The sequence below is a fragment of the Electrona antarctica genome (genome assembly GCF_951216825.1).
Source record: "Electrona antarctica genome assembly, chromosome: 3".
In the NCBI taxonomy this organism is placed as follows: domain Eukaryota; kingdom Metazoa; phylum Chordata; class Actinopteri; order Myctophiformes; family Myctophidae; genus Electrona; species Electrona antarctica.
The window spans coordinates 57,869,145-57,885,182 of NC_136808.1; the positions used below are offsets into that span (position 1 = coordinate 57,869,145).

At 43.0% G+C, this 16,038-nt stretch overlaps 1 long non-coding RNA gene across 1 annotated transcript in view; it reads right to left on the bottom strand.

The window, feature by feature from the left end:
- LOC306920456 overlaps positions 1–16,038 on the bottom strand; it is a 77,138-nt gene that overhangs the window by 59,745 nt on the left and 1,355 nt on the right. The window contains exon 2 of the long non-coding RNA XR_013789663.1: positions 11,186–11,348. This is a non-coding gene — a long non-coding RNA (uncharacterized lncRNA). The remainder of the gene's footprint in view (positions 1–11,185; positions 11,349–16,038) is intronic.

A 16,038-nucleotide genomic window follows, 5' to 3' on the forward strand; every position in this document is an offset into this window, starting at 1 on the left:
TGACATTGATTTTTACAATAGAAATAAAATAATAATAAATTGGGGTCCCAGAGATAGAAATGGAAAGAATATACACGGTCAACATTACAGATTACAGTATCATTACAAAGTACAAAAAAGGGGGTAAAATATAGATTTTGAAGGAGTATTCATTTTTATTGTCTTTATTGTTAGTTACAACATGCCTACAATAACTTGAAGCAAACTTTTAAAGGTAATTGCAAAAAGGTGCCATAATCCGATTAATCGATTCATCGTTTAAATAATCGCCCGATGAATCGATTATGAAAATAATCGTTAGTTGCAGCCCTAGTACACATGTATAATATATTATATAGTATAGTATGTATAGTTTACATAGATACTCCACTGTTACGTTCTTAGTTTACGCATGATTCATGATAACTACTTTTTATACATGTGATGTATGCCATGCTTTTTGTTATTGCTTAATGTAAGTCGCTCTGGATAGAAGAGCGTCTGCTAAATGCCTAAATTGTAAATTGTAAATTGTAAATTGTAGTGGGCCTCAGGCTACAGCTGTCTGCTTCCATACAGTGGGCCTCAGGCTACAGCTTTCTGCTTCCATACAGTGGGCCTCAGGCTACAGCTTTCTGCTTCCATACAGTGGGCCTCAGGCTACAGCTTTCTGCTTCCATACAGTGGGCCTCAGGCTACAGCTTTCTGCTTCCATACAGTGGGCCTCAGGCTACAGCTTTCTGCTTCCATACAGTGGGCCTCAGGCTACAGCTTTCTGCTTCCATACAGTGGGCCTCAGGCTACAGCTTTCTGCTTCCATACAGTGGGCCTCAGGCTACAGCTTTCTGCTTCCATACAGTGGGCCTCAGGCTACAGCTTTCTGCTTCCATACAGTGGGCCTCAGGCTACAGCGGCCTCAGGCTACGGCTTCCATACAGTGGGCCTCAGGCTACAGCGGCCTCAGGCTACTGCTTCCATACAGTGGGCCTCAGGCTACAGCGGTATAAGGTATGCTTCCATACAGTGGGCCTCAGGCTACAGCGGCCTCAGGCTACTGCTTCCATACAGTGGGCCTCAGGCTACAGCGGTATAAGGTATGCTTCCATACAGTGGGCCTCAGGCTACAGCGGTATAAGGTATGCTTCCATACAGTGGGCCTCAGGCTACAGCGGTATAAAGTATGCTTCCATACAGTGGGCCTCAGGCTACAGCGGCCTCAGGCTACTGCTTCCATACAGTGGGCCTCAGGCTACAGCGGTATAAGGAATCACAAATGCCTGCAGGTGTTCTCAACCTGGGGGTTGTTTGTGACCAAATAATTTGGAGGGATCGCCAGTTGCTTTTCTGAATAATGCTCAAAGTAATGCAAATCTGAATAAAAATAAATAAATACATGTTTTCTAAGTAAATATTTTGGCTGTGTGTGTGTGTGCCACTGGCCACACCGAGAGAGACCATTCACGCTGGCTCTGCACTCCCTGCAGTGCAAGGGAGATTTACTCTGCCACATAAACTTAACTTGCTCTGTGATAGTTTAAAAAAACAGCGAAAAGTTAATCTACGTATAAGGAAACTGTCACAATACTGTAGATGATTGTTGGCTCTCAACAGCCTGTGGACAGTGCATGGAATGGTTTGGTGGATGCATCTCGCTGTTGGTAAGATTCTAAAGATCCATGAAAAGCTATCACACACCTTTACATCCCACAAGTATTGTCAACTTCGACCCGCAAGTGAGGAGCTCACAATGGGCAGTTGAGGCTGAGCAGCCCCAATGTGTCTGAGGTTCTGACGCACGAAAGCTTAACGCCAGTGAAAACAAATCACCCAAATCACATCGATAAATCAGAGAGGCCGAATTGTAGTGGCTACTGGAGGTGTGTGAAGAGGTGTGTATATTATCCTCTCGGAAGCAAGATTTGTGTATTACACCTCGAGTCTTATCAAAACCCCCGTTTTAGAAAATGTACCTACAGTATAATTAAAGTCTTAACGATTAACTAATATTTATTTAATGTAGTCTCCGTTGGTATGTGTGCACACTGCACGCACGTGTTCACTCTGAAAACAAGTAAGCTACAGTACGTAAATAGCTATACTGCAGCAAAACGACCACTGAGAGAAAAGTATAAAAGTTGTTGGCGAAGATAAAAGTAAAACATTTCCAATATCTTTAGATCAGTGTAAATGTTGTACAAAAATATGCTGTTTGTTGTCTGAAAATCTAGCAAACATTGACTTCATGGAGAAGACTCATGGGAATGTGGTCATACTTTGATTTCAAAATGTTACAGTAAGAGTCAGATGTTGGAGTTTCCCACTGGTGCTAGAACAAATTGGTGGCATACTTTTCACCTCCAATCCACACACAGATATAATCATCTTTTTGCTGCTGGGGCTGGGTATGTGTAACTAATTTTCCAAGTCACCCTGGTATTTGATGGAAATTATTATACGTAAGCATACTTTGTAGTTGCACGGCAGTGTCATACAACAACAAAAATCACACACGTGTGAAGTTAGTGGTGCAACTCCGTCTGGGGGTTCCTGTGTGGCGGTCCCTCTACTGTACCCTCTACTGTCACTGTACTGTACTGGGGGAGGCATACTATGGTCCGACGGAGCATTGGTTCGAAGGAGCATTGGTCCGAGGTGCGTTAGGGGTCGGGAGAGGGTTGGGGTTAGGTTTAGGTGTGCTGCCCCGGGGGAGGTTAGGTTTTGAGGTAGGTTGTCGTTCGGACCAATGCTCCGTCGGACCAAACACATGAACCCCTGTACTGGCACACCCGAAATCATCATATATACAGTTATATGTGCGTGTGTGTGTTAAGATTGCGCACAGGTGGTGAAAAACAAAACAACCATGCTGTTTTCGTGCTCATACCCAGCCAGGCACCCACCCAGCCAGCCAGGCAGGCAGCCAGCCAGCCAGCCACCCACACACATAGCTCCGTAAGGGAGTCAAAAACATGCCGATCTACAACCTCACAATGCGTTGCACTGACACACTGATAACCAACTAAATATACAGTACACCAGGCTATATGCCAGTCAGAGCCCATTATAAACATAATTTGTGATTAACTAGGCCTACTGTCAATTTCGTTTAATTACTGTCCGGATTGACAGTCAGCAATTAGAAAAAATTATTGGCATACTAAATAGCTTAGAAATTAAACAGACCTCCATAATTTTTAGGTATATTAAAGGTAATTTATGTATTACAATTTTACAATTTAGGCATTTAGCAGACGCTCTTATTCCAGAGCGATTTACATTAAGCAATAACAAAAGCATGGCATACATCACATATATAAAAAGTAGTTATCATGAATCATGCGTAAACTAAGAACTTAACAGTGGAGTATCTATGTAACCTATACATACTATACTATATAATATATTATACATGTGTACTATAAAGTGCTATGACTACATAAAATGCAATTCTAGAGCTGTCTACGTAACAAGCTATAAGTCTGTTTAAAATACTATCTAAGTCTACATAATGTGCTATCTAAGGGACTAGGCTAGGGCAAGTGCTATTTAGTGTGGAGGCAGAGAGAGAGAGAGAGAGAGAGAGACAATACAATTGTTCTGTATAGTTTTCAAAGTCAAACTGGTCACTTGCGGACCAGGTGGTTTCTGCAATATGCTATTAAGAAAAGGTGAAAGAACAGACATTACACAAATAAAAGCTGATGAGCGGAGCTTGAACCCTGAACACCATGAATCAGTGATCAGTGTGTACGTTCCTCAGCCTAACAGCTTAATCCTCTATACAGTTTAACAGGAGGTGAGCAGAGGTGTGAAGGGTGAAGAGGGTATACCTCTGTATCCTCTATACAGTTTAACGGGAGGTGAGCAGAGGTGTGAAGGGTGAAGAGGGTATACCTCTGTACAGTTTAACGGGAGGTGAGCAGAGGTGTGAAGGGTGAAGAGGGTATACCTCTGTGGTATTTGGCTTGAAAGACATTTCTATCTGATTTCCGTCTTATTAGGATGCAGTCGGGGCGTGACGCGCACCACCAAGGAGGGGGAATCGAGCCAATGACCTATGAGCCCACGACTAGTGGTTCTCAAACTTTTATTTTAATTTCAAGGACCTCCAGTTTGATAATCTTGTTAGCCTATGCCAGGGTTCCCCAATTAAGTTTCCTCAAGGGCCATATTTTGACTGATTGATTGATTGAAGAATTTATTAACAGTTTGCAGAATTACAGTACATTTCAAGCACAAACTCAATACAAAGGCTGTTAACTGTGAGTGGACGACCCAATTAAGCATTACACTTGTTTCCAATAGGGTCCACCATGTTCAAATCATCAAAACATTTAGAGACGTACAAATAGACACTTCTATAGACAGAACAGGAATTCATCATAAAGGAGGTAAAAAGGGAAAAGAAACATATACAGTGAGGGGAAAAAAGGGGTGGGCGGTGGGGGGGATTCACGTTCAGCTCCGTTAATTTGTTTGTTTTCCTTGGAGGAGCTGCGTTGGGTCCCCAAGTCGGCTCCGTGGCCGTACCTTGAGTTGGCTGTGTGGCAGGGAACCAGGCTGGTGTTTTTTATGTTTTCATTAATTAATTAAAAATTGTTCTCAACCTTGAGAGGGTGCCCAGTTTGACATGCATAGGCTACTGACCCCCATTCAATGCCATTTATATCTGGGACACCCCCCCAAAACAAAACAAAAAACTTTTTTTTTTTTTGGAAATTCTTCCAGGGGCCACAAGGGGGCGCTCCGCGGGCCGCAAACGGCCCATGGGCCGCCTATTGGGGAACCCTGGCCTATACGGACACCCAGTCAATGCAACGTAATCGTCAGTGCGAATTTAACTCGGGAGAGAATTGGAACAGAATTGCGGGTCCATTTGGTTCCTGTAAGGGTCAATTGTGTTCCCATCTATCAGTAATTTTTTTGATGTGTGATTCTTATACAGTCAAGGGTTCAGATTCTCACGCTGATTCCTGCTTCAAGTGGAGTGTGGAAGAAACAATGTGCTGGGCCTGAAGGAAACATTGGCAGATTTCACAGTCCTTTCTAGATCTACAAATAAAAAATCACACCCGTGTGAACTGAGTGGTGTAAGGTCTTATATAGACTGATCAACTGTTGTCTGACGTAATGTCTGACGTAAAGAAATCACACCCGTGTGAACTGGGTGACCATAGCAACCATGCTCATTTTTTGGTACGAACAGACACGTAAACTAACAAAGCCAGTTGTAGGAGTGGTTTACACCATTTTTTGGTACGAACAGACACGTAAACTAACAAAGCCAGTTGTAGGAGTGCCACTCAAAAAAAAAAGAGTATAGTACATTCAGGGCTCCAATTTCGTCTGACCTTTCTAAATACACTGTTTTGGGATTTAGCAGTGGGAAGGGGTGTTCCCCCACTTAAGTTGGTATTTTGGTTACTTGTCTAAATCCCTAAAACACCTCCGTTACCCGTTATATTATGCATAGGTGTGGTTTGGGCGTTACATAAATTAAACCAATCACCAGTCCACGTGCCATTGCCTTTAAGAGATCCCTTATCCATTGCCCGTTATGCCCAGTTCTATATTGCTTCATACCCGTACGGTCTACAGCCCATGGAAGAGTGTTGCGTTGCTGCCTTGAAGTCTCACTTGCGCTGCGTCCCGTAATCTCGTAATTTCCGGGCAGCGGCTGAATTGCGGGCCGCGTATCGGGTAATGGCGGCGACGAAATTGGAGCCCTTAGACTTTGACATCTTGTGTAAAATTGGACATTTGGGCCATATAGCCACATGGAACGCAAAAAACAAGGTGATAAAGTGTCTTTTGAAACCAGGTTTATTTCCATTAAAGGGAAAAACCACCCATTTTCAACATTTTACTATGTCATTAATATACCTTAGAGCTGTTGTGTGGAAATAATAAAGTCCCCCCATTCTGTGTTCCCTAGAACTGTAATTATGAAAAAAATCATTAACATGGTGAAACACATCTTGATGACATCATCAAGATGTGTTTCACCATGTTAATGATTTCTTTCAGACCTCTAGTTCTAGGAAACACAGAATGGGGGGACTTTTTTATTATTTCCACACAACAGCTCTAAGGTATATTAATGACATAGTAAAATGTTGAAAATGAGTGGAATGCCCCTTTAAGTGATCAGATGGGTGGGGCGCGATCTGCGCCAACACAGATTTCCAATGGTCGGGGGGACCACTGATATAATCTTATGGTTGGGGGGGGGGGGGGGGACCACTGATATAATCTTATCTGGGACTAAAAGTGTTGGAGGGATCGGCCCTAGCAGCTTGTGAGGCTAAAGGAAATTACAATTGAGATCAAGAGGTGAAATGAGACGGGGTAAAACATTGGAAATGAGTCTGAAAACCTTTTCACCGGCTTGACAGCTTCATAGCGTTGGTTTCTGCTACACTCAGGGTTCCGGTCGGTCATATCTTCCAGCTGGAGATAAGCCCGGCCGACTCCATGCTCACAAACAACATCTGAATGACAGGCCGAACGCTGCGATAAGCACATATCACCACCTCTGCTGCTGGGGAGGTTTGAGATCAATGCTGGCGTGACAGCCACACATCCGTGTGTGTGTGCATGCCTCACACATGCATGCACACAAACACACGTATGTTTGTATTCCTATGTGTGAGGACATCATCAATATTTTAGACAATTTCATGAATGTCATTTTTTAACTCTTTCTTGTCATTTTGTTATTTTTTAGCACACACACACACACACACACACACACACACACACACACACACACACACACACACACACACACACACACACACACACACACACACACACACACACACACACACACACACACACACACACACACACACACACACACACACACACAAACAACAACTTTGTGTCACAATTTCCCCTCTACTCCTCGTCAGGCAATCATACATCTACTTCGGAAATGGCCGTTATCTTTGTTCGTCCAATTCCGAAGGCCTGCACCTTCGCTCGCGGTACGGAGATGTGTTCACAGATGAAGAACATATTGCAGAGGAAGACGAACTGCACCGGAACAAATCTTATGTGTCTGAGCAGAGAGAAGGTTGGCAGCCTTTCTATCTTGTTTGAGAGGAAGGAAAACGTGACCTTGTCTCCTCCTTTTCCACATGGGTCTTATCTCCCACAGTGCCCTAGCTGCGCTCTCTTATCTATATACAGACGCACACGCCACAGACACACGCACGCGCAGACATGGGTACAGGGTACGGAAAACAGTGGATGACGGCGATGTGCAGGCAGAGGCTTGTGCTGAACTGAATCCTGCACGCTCTCACATCATGCTATTCAAAGACCCTCGTCTGCTCGTTACGCTGAACTGTGTGACACTTTTGGATGTACAGCAGATGGAACAAGGATGAAGTATACTTAAAAGAACTAGGTCATGCATATGCCGTTTTAGACCTATAGGAATACAGTACTTATACGAAGTAGGGCGGGTTAAGAGACTAACTAAAAGCTATTGTCTAAAGTTAGAGAAGACATTGCTAGACGTGCAGGGCAGGCGCCGAGGGGTACTTCTTTCTGGAGGGTCCATGTGTGGTGGAAAGTAACTAATTAGTACCCAGGACGCTTTGCATGGGGGGGAGGAGGACGAAAACAACAAAAGAAAACTTCATACTTATAACCTGCTATCTCTCAGAGGCACATATTCTACTTTTTACTCCACTGTTATTTTTGCAGATTTAGATTATTACAAAACTTACATTACCCACTTATGTTATACTTTGACTAAGCGCAATACAACAGCGGTTGTGTCTAACATCAGTACAAGTTGATCTCCATATTTGACTTTAGGTGCATGTGTGTCCACTGTCCAGTGTGTCCATGTCTGCTCATGTGCTTTGTCACGGTTTCTGTCTGTCATCTGTGTCTGACATCAGTGCATGTTGGTCACGGTGGCTGTTGTGTGCATTTGGCCGCACGACTGCACCATTAGGTAATTTGTGTGTGTGTGTGTGTGTGTGTGTGTGGCCAGTAGAGTGAGCGCACACACACACACACACACACACACACACACACACACACACACACACACACACACACACACACACACACACACACACACACACACACACACACACACACACACACACACACACACACACACACACACAGTACAGTACAGTACCACTCACTTCAGACGGGTCTGATTTTTAAATAGGATTTGGTACTTTTACTTTGGAACCTTTGGAAAGTATATTTTGATGACAATACTTTGGGGGGGGGGGTCCATGCATGCCAGTGACAGCAAGTGTCCCTGACAGCTCGGGCAGGTGATGCTGTTTCCATAGGAACGGCAAAGACACCTGAAGCGTCCTCCATCGTGGAACTAACCGCTCGACGAAGCATGACTGGTGCGTATCAGAGTGGTGGCGGCTGGGGGGCTGAAGGCTGGCGCTCAGACACGCCTGTCAATGATTCACATCACTTTAGTTTAGCTCAGTCGCATTTTCATTACGGAAAATCCATTTCCTCGTAACGGGGTTATATTAGGTCGGGTTGGGTTTTCAATCAGCCAAAAACCTCCAAACGTAAATGGCTGCTGATGAGCAGAAACCTTGTATCTCCATGATGTCATGTTTTTTTTTGTTTTTTTTATATATATTTTATACTATAGCGCAGGGGTTCTCAACGTTTTTGGCCGGGGACCCCCGGAAATGCTTTGGCAATGTCTCGGGACCCCCGCCCCGCCCGACCCCCAATATAAATTGACTGCTACAATAACCTTAAACCATTTTGGGCGGGAACCCCTTTTGGTGTTTTAAGCATTGTTATAATTTAGCTATTGAAAAATAGCAGATCTACAAGCTCATAGCGCGCCACCGAGTGGCGCGCTATGAGCTTGTAGGTCTGCTATTTTAGAAAAATCGTGAAAATAAAATTAAAAAAAAAAAACATTTTTTTTTATTTTTTTTAAAAATAATTTGGGGACCCCCTAAAATAATTTGGCGACCCCCCGAGGGGTCGCGACCCACGGGTTGAGAACCCCTGCTATAGCGTATGACAGTATCATGCAAAAGGATCTACAAGCTCACAACGTAACACTTTGCTTGTAGATTGGCCATTTTGTAGTTTTCAGTGGTCACCTTTTAATCCTTTATTTACCCAGGGTAGTAGCTGAGCACAAGTGTTCATTTTCAGCAACGCCCTGCACATAGAAACACACAGACAGACACACACATTAAAACCTGGGAGCTGACCAGTACAACCACAGTCTTATAGAGCGTCACAGTCCCGCCCCCTCGAGAGACCCGGAAAAGAAATCCCTGTTCATTTTCCTCATAGACTTTTCAGAAAGTATTTATTTAAAGACGTTTACGCCGCGGACAAAGCCAACTCTTGTCGTGACAAATAATGACAATAAACACAATGTTTTGGGCCAAACAAAGAATTAGAAAGTAGAAAAAAACATCAGGTTACAACACTTTTTTTTGTTGTTTTTCTTCTTTGTAATTATTTGTTTGGTCCAACATGTTCTCATGATTTGTCACGACTCGAGTTGGCTTCGTACGACGCTTAAAAGGTCTTTAAATAAATACTTTTTGAAATGTCTATGGGAAAAATTCATTGGGATTCATTTCCTGGGCCTGGCGTCGTCATGAAAGGGGGCGGGACTGCGACGCTCTATACTGTACTAAGCAGCTCCACTGGAGCAGTTGGGGGTTCAGTGCCTTGCTCAAGGGCACTTCAGCCGTATTGGGTGAGTGATGACAATCACTTCCCGACCCAGATTTTTCCTGCCCGTCCGGGGAATCGAACCGGCAACCTTTCGGCAACAGGGGCGCTCCTCCAACCCTTAGGCCACCGCTGACCACAAAACTGCTTCACCGAAAACTGGACTATGAATAGGCCTCTCATTGTGAATAAAAATAAAACAAAAAACAATGAAAAGTGTTAAGAAGAGCTTTTGACTAAACTTATTTTTTTTCTCCATTTCCTGAAAATCAATGGTTTGGACTTACAAGGTCTGTGGCCTACAGCAACAAAATGATTGATCAGGCCTTCTACTGAGTTAATGGTTAAAGTGTGTGCAGTAGGCTCCATTCGTCTCACTTTGCGACTGATCCAACCAATTAATTAGCAGCCCACGTCAGTGATGGATTTAAACCTCCAGTAAAAGACCTGGTGATGATGCAGCTCAACTAAGTATAGACGTAAATAAGTAGACGCCTCTTCCAGCTCTGGGGCGTGTGTCAAAATTGAAGGTAGAATTTTCCCGAGATTCCTTGTGAAGCTAGGACAAATAAAGAGGATGAGGCACGGAGGTGCGGCCCGGTCTCCTGCGGGAGGTTTGCACATGCTCAGTGTAAACAGGAACTGCGATGATGGAGTGTTCCAGCAGAGGTGCTAGATAGAAAGCTCATAACTTGTTATGTAAATAATGAGATCCAGAACAGTTGAGAATTAAACTTCAGTCACCCTTCCCTTTTCAAATGTTTTATATCATCCACAGCACTTGAATGAACAGGATCCATGTTCCTTTGTCATTTCACAAAAATAAAAGTTTGACACATGTACTAAAGCAGGGGTTCTCAACCCGTGGGTCGCGACCCCTCGGGGGGGAGGGGGGGGGGGGGGGTCCCCGGCCAAAAACGTTGAGAACCCCTGTACTAAAGAACATGGAAAATCCACCAAAGAAAATATACAAAAACATTAACATTTAGTAAATGTACTTGTCCTTTATCTTTCAGTCTGTTATACACAACATTTTTTCCACAGTTATGAAATTGATGTACTTATTCAATCCGAAATTCAATCCGAAATGTGGATGGCAGAAGATCCACAAAGGACAGCGATCCTGGAGTCCGACTTATATATATTAGTCCGAGTATATTGCTACATTGTGGTACTACTTATGCCTGCTACATTGTGGTACTACTTATGCCTGCTACATTGTGGTACTACTTATGCCTGCTACATTGTGGTACTACTTATGCCTGCTACATTGTGGTACTACTTATGCCTGCTGCATTGTGGTACTACTTATGCCTACGCTACACCAGGCTTTTCTCGCGCGTTTTCTCCCGCGCGTGCGTTTAATTTAGGTCCAGTCCTATTTTAAAAAACGCACGCGCGGGCCGCGCGTTTAGGGTAAACGCGCGAGAAAAGCCTGGTGTAGCTTGACCATATGAGGGGGGGAAAAAAGTAGGGGGAATAAAGTTATTTTTACCTGCCCCTGACTCATGCGTGTAGGTAGGAGGTGCAGAAGGAGTCAGGTGTTTTGGAGGCTCAGCTCCCTGACTGTGGCTTGTCCACGTTGTGCGCCTCCAGCATGTTCCTGGTTAGAGGTGGCATTCTCATCCTTCATTATGGCTCCGCCCACGCATCTGACGCTGGATTGGAAGAGATTGAAGGAGATCAGACGTGATGTAATGCTCTGTGACATCACTGCTTCCTCGACAGTGGCTGGCTGGAGGAGACGCACAGCCTCCAGGCGCGCGCACGCGCACGCACACGCACGCACGCGCACGCACGCACGCACGCACACACACACACACACACACACACACACACACACACACACACACACACACACACACACACACACACACACACACACACACACACACACACACACACACACACACACACACACACACACACACACACACACACACACACACACACACACACTCATCCACTTAGTCATAATAGAGGGATGTCAGAAGTGAGTAACTTCCATTGGCACACAGACACATTTTCAGTCTTAAGAAGGGAGCGGGAGCGAGCACGCACGCACGCACGCACGCATGCACGCAGGCACATTTTATGCATGCCTTGCCCACAAATTATATTTTAACAATTCCACATGACATGGATATTATGCACGGTACCCAAGAGTCATTAGCTCTGCTGGCACTATAAAAGGAGCAATGAATAAGCAAAACTCATTAGATGTTAATTGTTTCTTTAATAGTCATATATGTGGCACACGTTCAGCAGCAGAGCTAGACTCTATTAAGCATCTTTGTATTTTTCCATTCTGCATTCGGAACCTGAGGTAGGCTTTCACGTCTAGAGTTTGTTAAACAAACATTTTACTAGTATAGCATGACTGAAGAAAAAAGGGAACCCCTTTTGGTGTTAGCATTATGTTATGCTTTAGCTATTGAAAAATAGCAGATCTACAAGCTCATAGCGCGCCACCGAGTGGCGCGCTACGAGCTTGTAGGTCTGCTATTTTTGAAAAATCGAAGAACCACTGACATAGAAACATAGCTTTTTCAGAAAACTGTCAGGATGTAGAAGACATTTTTAGAATCTGATCTCAGGTCAAAGTGGGTTAAGTTACAGTCATATCTAGAAAATGTTTCAGATGTCAAAATGTTCAGAGATGATGGAATGATGATGGATGATTATAGTTATGGAAGGCCTTCTGAAAATGACCTCTCAGTCATGCTAGTGTTAAATAAATAGTGTAGGAAATAAATCAATAAAAATGGACTATAAAACGTATTGATAATAATTAATTGAATACAAATCCTTTCATAATCAATCCCTGTGAAATTGTGAATCGTGAGCTAAAAGCTCACAATTTTCATCATTTTTTTTGTGGCTTTCGCCTTTATTTTTATATATTTTATGGAGGGACAGACACTAGGCTGACAGGAAATGGGGAGAGAGATGGGGAGAAGACATGCAGCAAAGGCCGTCGGGATCGGGAGTCGAACCCGCAGCACACTGCCAGACTGGGCCACCAGCCAAGGTGCCTGGGTCACTGAGCCACGGCCCAGGCTAAACTGGGCCATTTTCAAGTTTAAAATACTCGATTATTATAGGAAAAAGTCATTGATAGAATAATCAATAATAAAGTATTGATAGTTGTAGCCCTATACAATATTATGACAAACGTTGTGCTATTACAGTTGGAGGCCATCGATATTGTCCTTTTCTTTTTGCTGTGGTTTGCGTGATCTGCGCAAAAGGACAGTTAACCCATTTTGGGCGGGAACCCCTTTTGGTGTTTTAAACATGCTATTGAAAAATAGCAGATCTACAAGCTCATAGCGCGCCACCGAGTGGCGCGCTACGAGCTTGTACGTCTGCTATTTTTGAAAAATCGTGAAAATATTTATTTCAGAAAACTGGAGGATTTAGAAGGATTTTTTTAAATTTTGAGGTCAGGCCTAAATGGGTCAAATGATAAGGGACAATATCGGTGGCACCCAACTGTATATTCCTACTACTAACACAAAAACGGTGAAATTAGAAAGCCCAGTCATTGTATTGTGAGCTTGCTATTTTAGAAAACATGTAATTCAACAAGCTTTTCACATTTTGCCCATATATTAACAGTGCAGCATTTGTTTGAGAGCAATGGCATCACATAGCATAGCGGCAGCCCATTGGCTTATATTTGCACAGCACCGGCATCTTGGCAGGAAAACATTGTGAATGCCCTGAGTGTACGACTGTACGTGGTCTTACTGTGATTAATGATGATTGGGATAAACTGCAGATTGTGTTCCTTTGCTCTGCATGAAAATGGCAAATCTGCGTGATCGGCATCTTGAAAATCTCTGAGGAATGTTGTGTGATAGCAGCATTGTGGTGGCCTGAATATAGCAACATTTTATTCCAGTAATGTGTACCTTCACATGGTATGTGAGTGTTTGCTCCAAATGGAATGTTTCTGGTGCCATCTCCTCTCTCTAAAAGATTACCCTGGAAACGGTGGCCACTCTTAAATGACGGAAAAATGCCCGTGGTAAATATAGCTGACTGATTTATTTAAAAAGACACAAAACACCAATATTGACGTTCTCCCTTCCCCGAGGACCGAGCCAGTGTTGCGTTTCGCTGGAAATCAATGTTTGACCCTTGGCCCAGTCTCTGACTTTCAGTGTGACTTTGAAGGGAACTCTATCTGTTAACATTAAGGGTGTCTTCACACCTGTTTATTGTTTATTGAATGGATCCGCATTAGCTGACACCGGGAAGACAGCTAATCTTCCTGGGGTAGATTAGCTGTCTTGTTTAGTTCACTTGGATAAGATCTCTAGTGTTCTCTAGCTTACACCTCATGTAGTTAGAGAAAATTATCATGATGCTGAATCCATTCCAAGCATTAGTTTTGCACGAAAACACTCCTTGGGCTAAATTTGGCCATAGCCACTTGCCCAAATGTGCCCAAATGTGCTGACCTCATCAAATGTGTGATGACGGCTATGGCCATTTTTAGGCGAAGGAGTGTTTTTGTGCAAAACTAATGCTTGCAATGGATTCAGAATCATGAAAACCCCCTAGTTCGACACGTCCGATACTACTTAAAGTATAATGAAATTTGGACATTTTTGCCTTATATTGGATGTTAATGGTAAATATGGTTAATATAATGGTACCCCAACTTTCAGCAGCTGTCGCAAAGTTTCCCAAGGGAGTTGGGTTGGAAAAAAAAATTCTCTGATAGTAGACACCTTTATGAACACATTTGTGAAGAAAGCTAGTGGTAAACATTTTTTTTGCAGATTTGCCACACATTTAGCTAATTTTCCCTTGTTAATGGTTCATTTGGGCATTTGGGCATGAAAGCAACAGTCAAACTCAGGTGCGTACAAAAAAACTAAATCGAGAGCTTTTTGAAAAGGGGGTCCGATTCTGTTCACACACGAAAAGCAATATGCGAAAGCGACCCAACTATGGGGGACTATAAAGCAATATGACCCAACTATGGGGGACTATAAAGCAATATGACCCAACTATGGGGGACTCGTGTGGGTTTTTGGGTTAAACAAACTTTGGAAGGGTTCGGTAAACATCGTCTCTGTCGGGTGGAAACCTCATATAGGCCTAGATCCAGAACTGTTACTTATCAGGATTCAAATTAGGCAAGATTTAAGCAAGATTTAAGCAAGATTTAAGCAAGATTTAAGATTTAAGCAAGATTTAAGCAAGATTTAAGCAAGATTTAAGCAAGATTTACGATTTAAGCAAGATTTAAGCAAGATTTAAGATTTAAGCAAGATTTAAGCAAGATTTAAGATTTAAGCAAGATTTACGCAAGATTTACGCAAGATTTACGCAAGATTTAAGCAAGATTTAAGCAAGATTTAAGCAAGATTTAAGCAAGATTTAAGATTTAAGCAAGATTTAAGATTTAAGCAAGATTTAAGCAAGATTTAAGGAAGATTTAAGGAAGATTTAAGCAAGATTTAAGCAAGATTTAAGCTTTACGCAAGATTTAAGCTTTACGCAAGATTTAAGCAAGATTTAAGCAAGATTTAAGCAAGATTTAAGCAAGATTTAAGCAAGATTTAAGCAAGATTTAAGATTTAAGCAAGATTTAAGATTTAAGCAAGATTTAAGCAAGATTTAAGCAAGATTTAAGATTTAAAAAATATATCAAAAGTAACAGATCGACGTCCGTCGATCTGGTTGTCGCCAGAGCCATCTAAAATAGAACAGTTGCGATATTGAGGGGGCAGAAAACAGCACGGTCACGTGGTCCATTCCGTAAACTTCCGGTTGTCCCCATGCAATACTTCCGGTTGTCCCCATTCAATAGAAGTCTATGTAGGAGAGCCGCCATTGGACTGGCCCCATGAAGTGAACAGAGTTTGCGTAACTGTCTTACTCTATGGCTCTGGTTGTCGCTACTTTTGAAACGTTTGGGTGATGTAATATGATCAAGTAGTAATTTACAAAAAAAAAGAAAGTAGAATAAGGAGAAAGACGTTTCACCAACGATATGCTCTGCTATGGTATAAACACAGCTAAGAGCGATCTGAGCAATATAGTGTTGATTTAGCCACAATTTGCAACATCCTCCTTCAATCTGCCAAGCGTTTGTTTCATAAAAACCACCGTAGACATGTTATGAGCTACTTTCTGTCAAGAAATTCTCTGCAGGTGATTATTTTTCTAAGTGCTGGAGTTTGGAAGCACTCGTCGAGGTCACTGAACGGCCCTGCGTACCACCTGTTTCGCCTTTGCACATAATGCAGGAGGGAGCAGCGCGACCCGTTAATAAAAAAAGAGTGCTTCCAAACTCCAACACTTCACCTTCCATTCACTTCATGAATC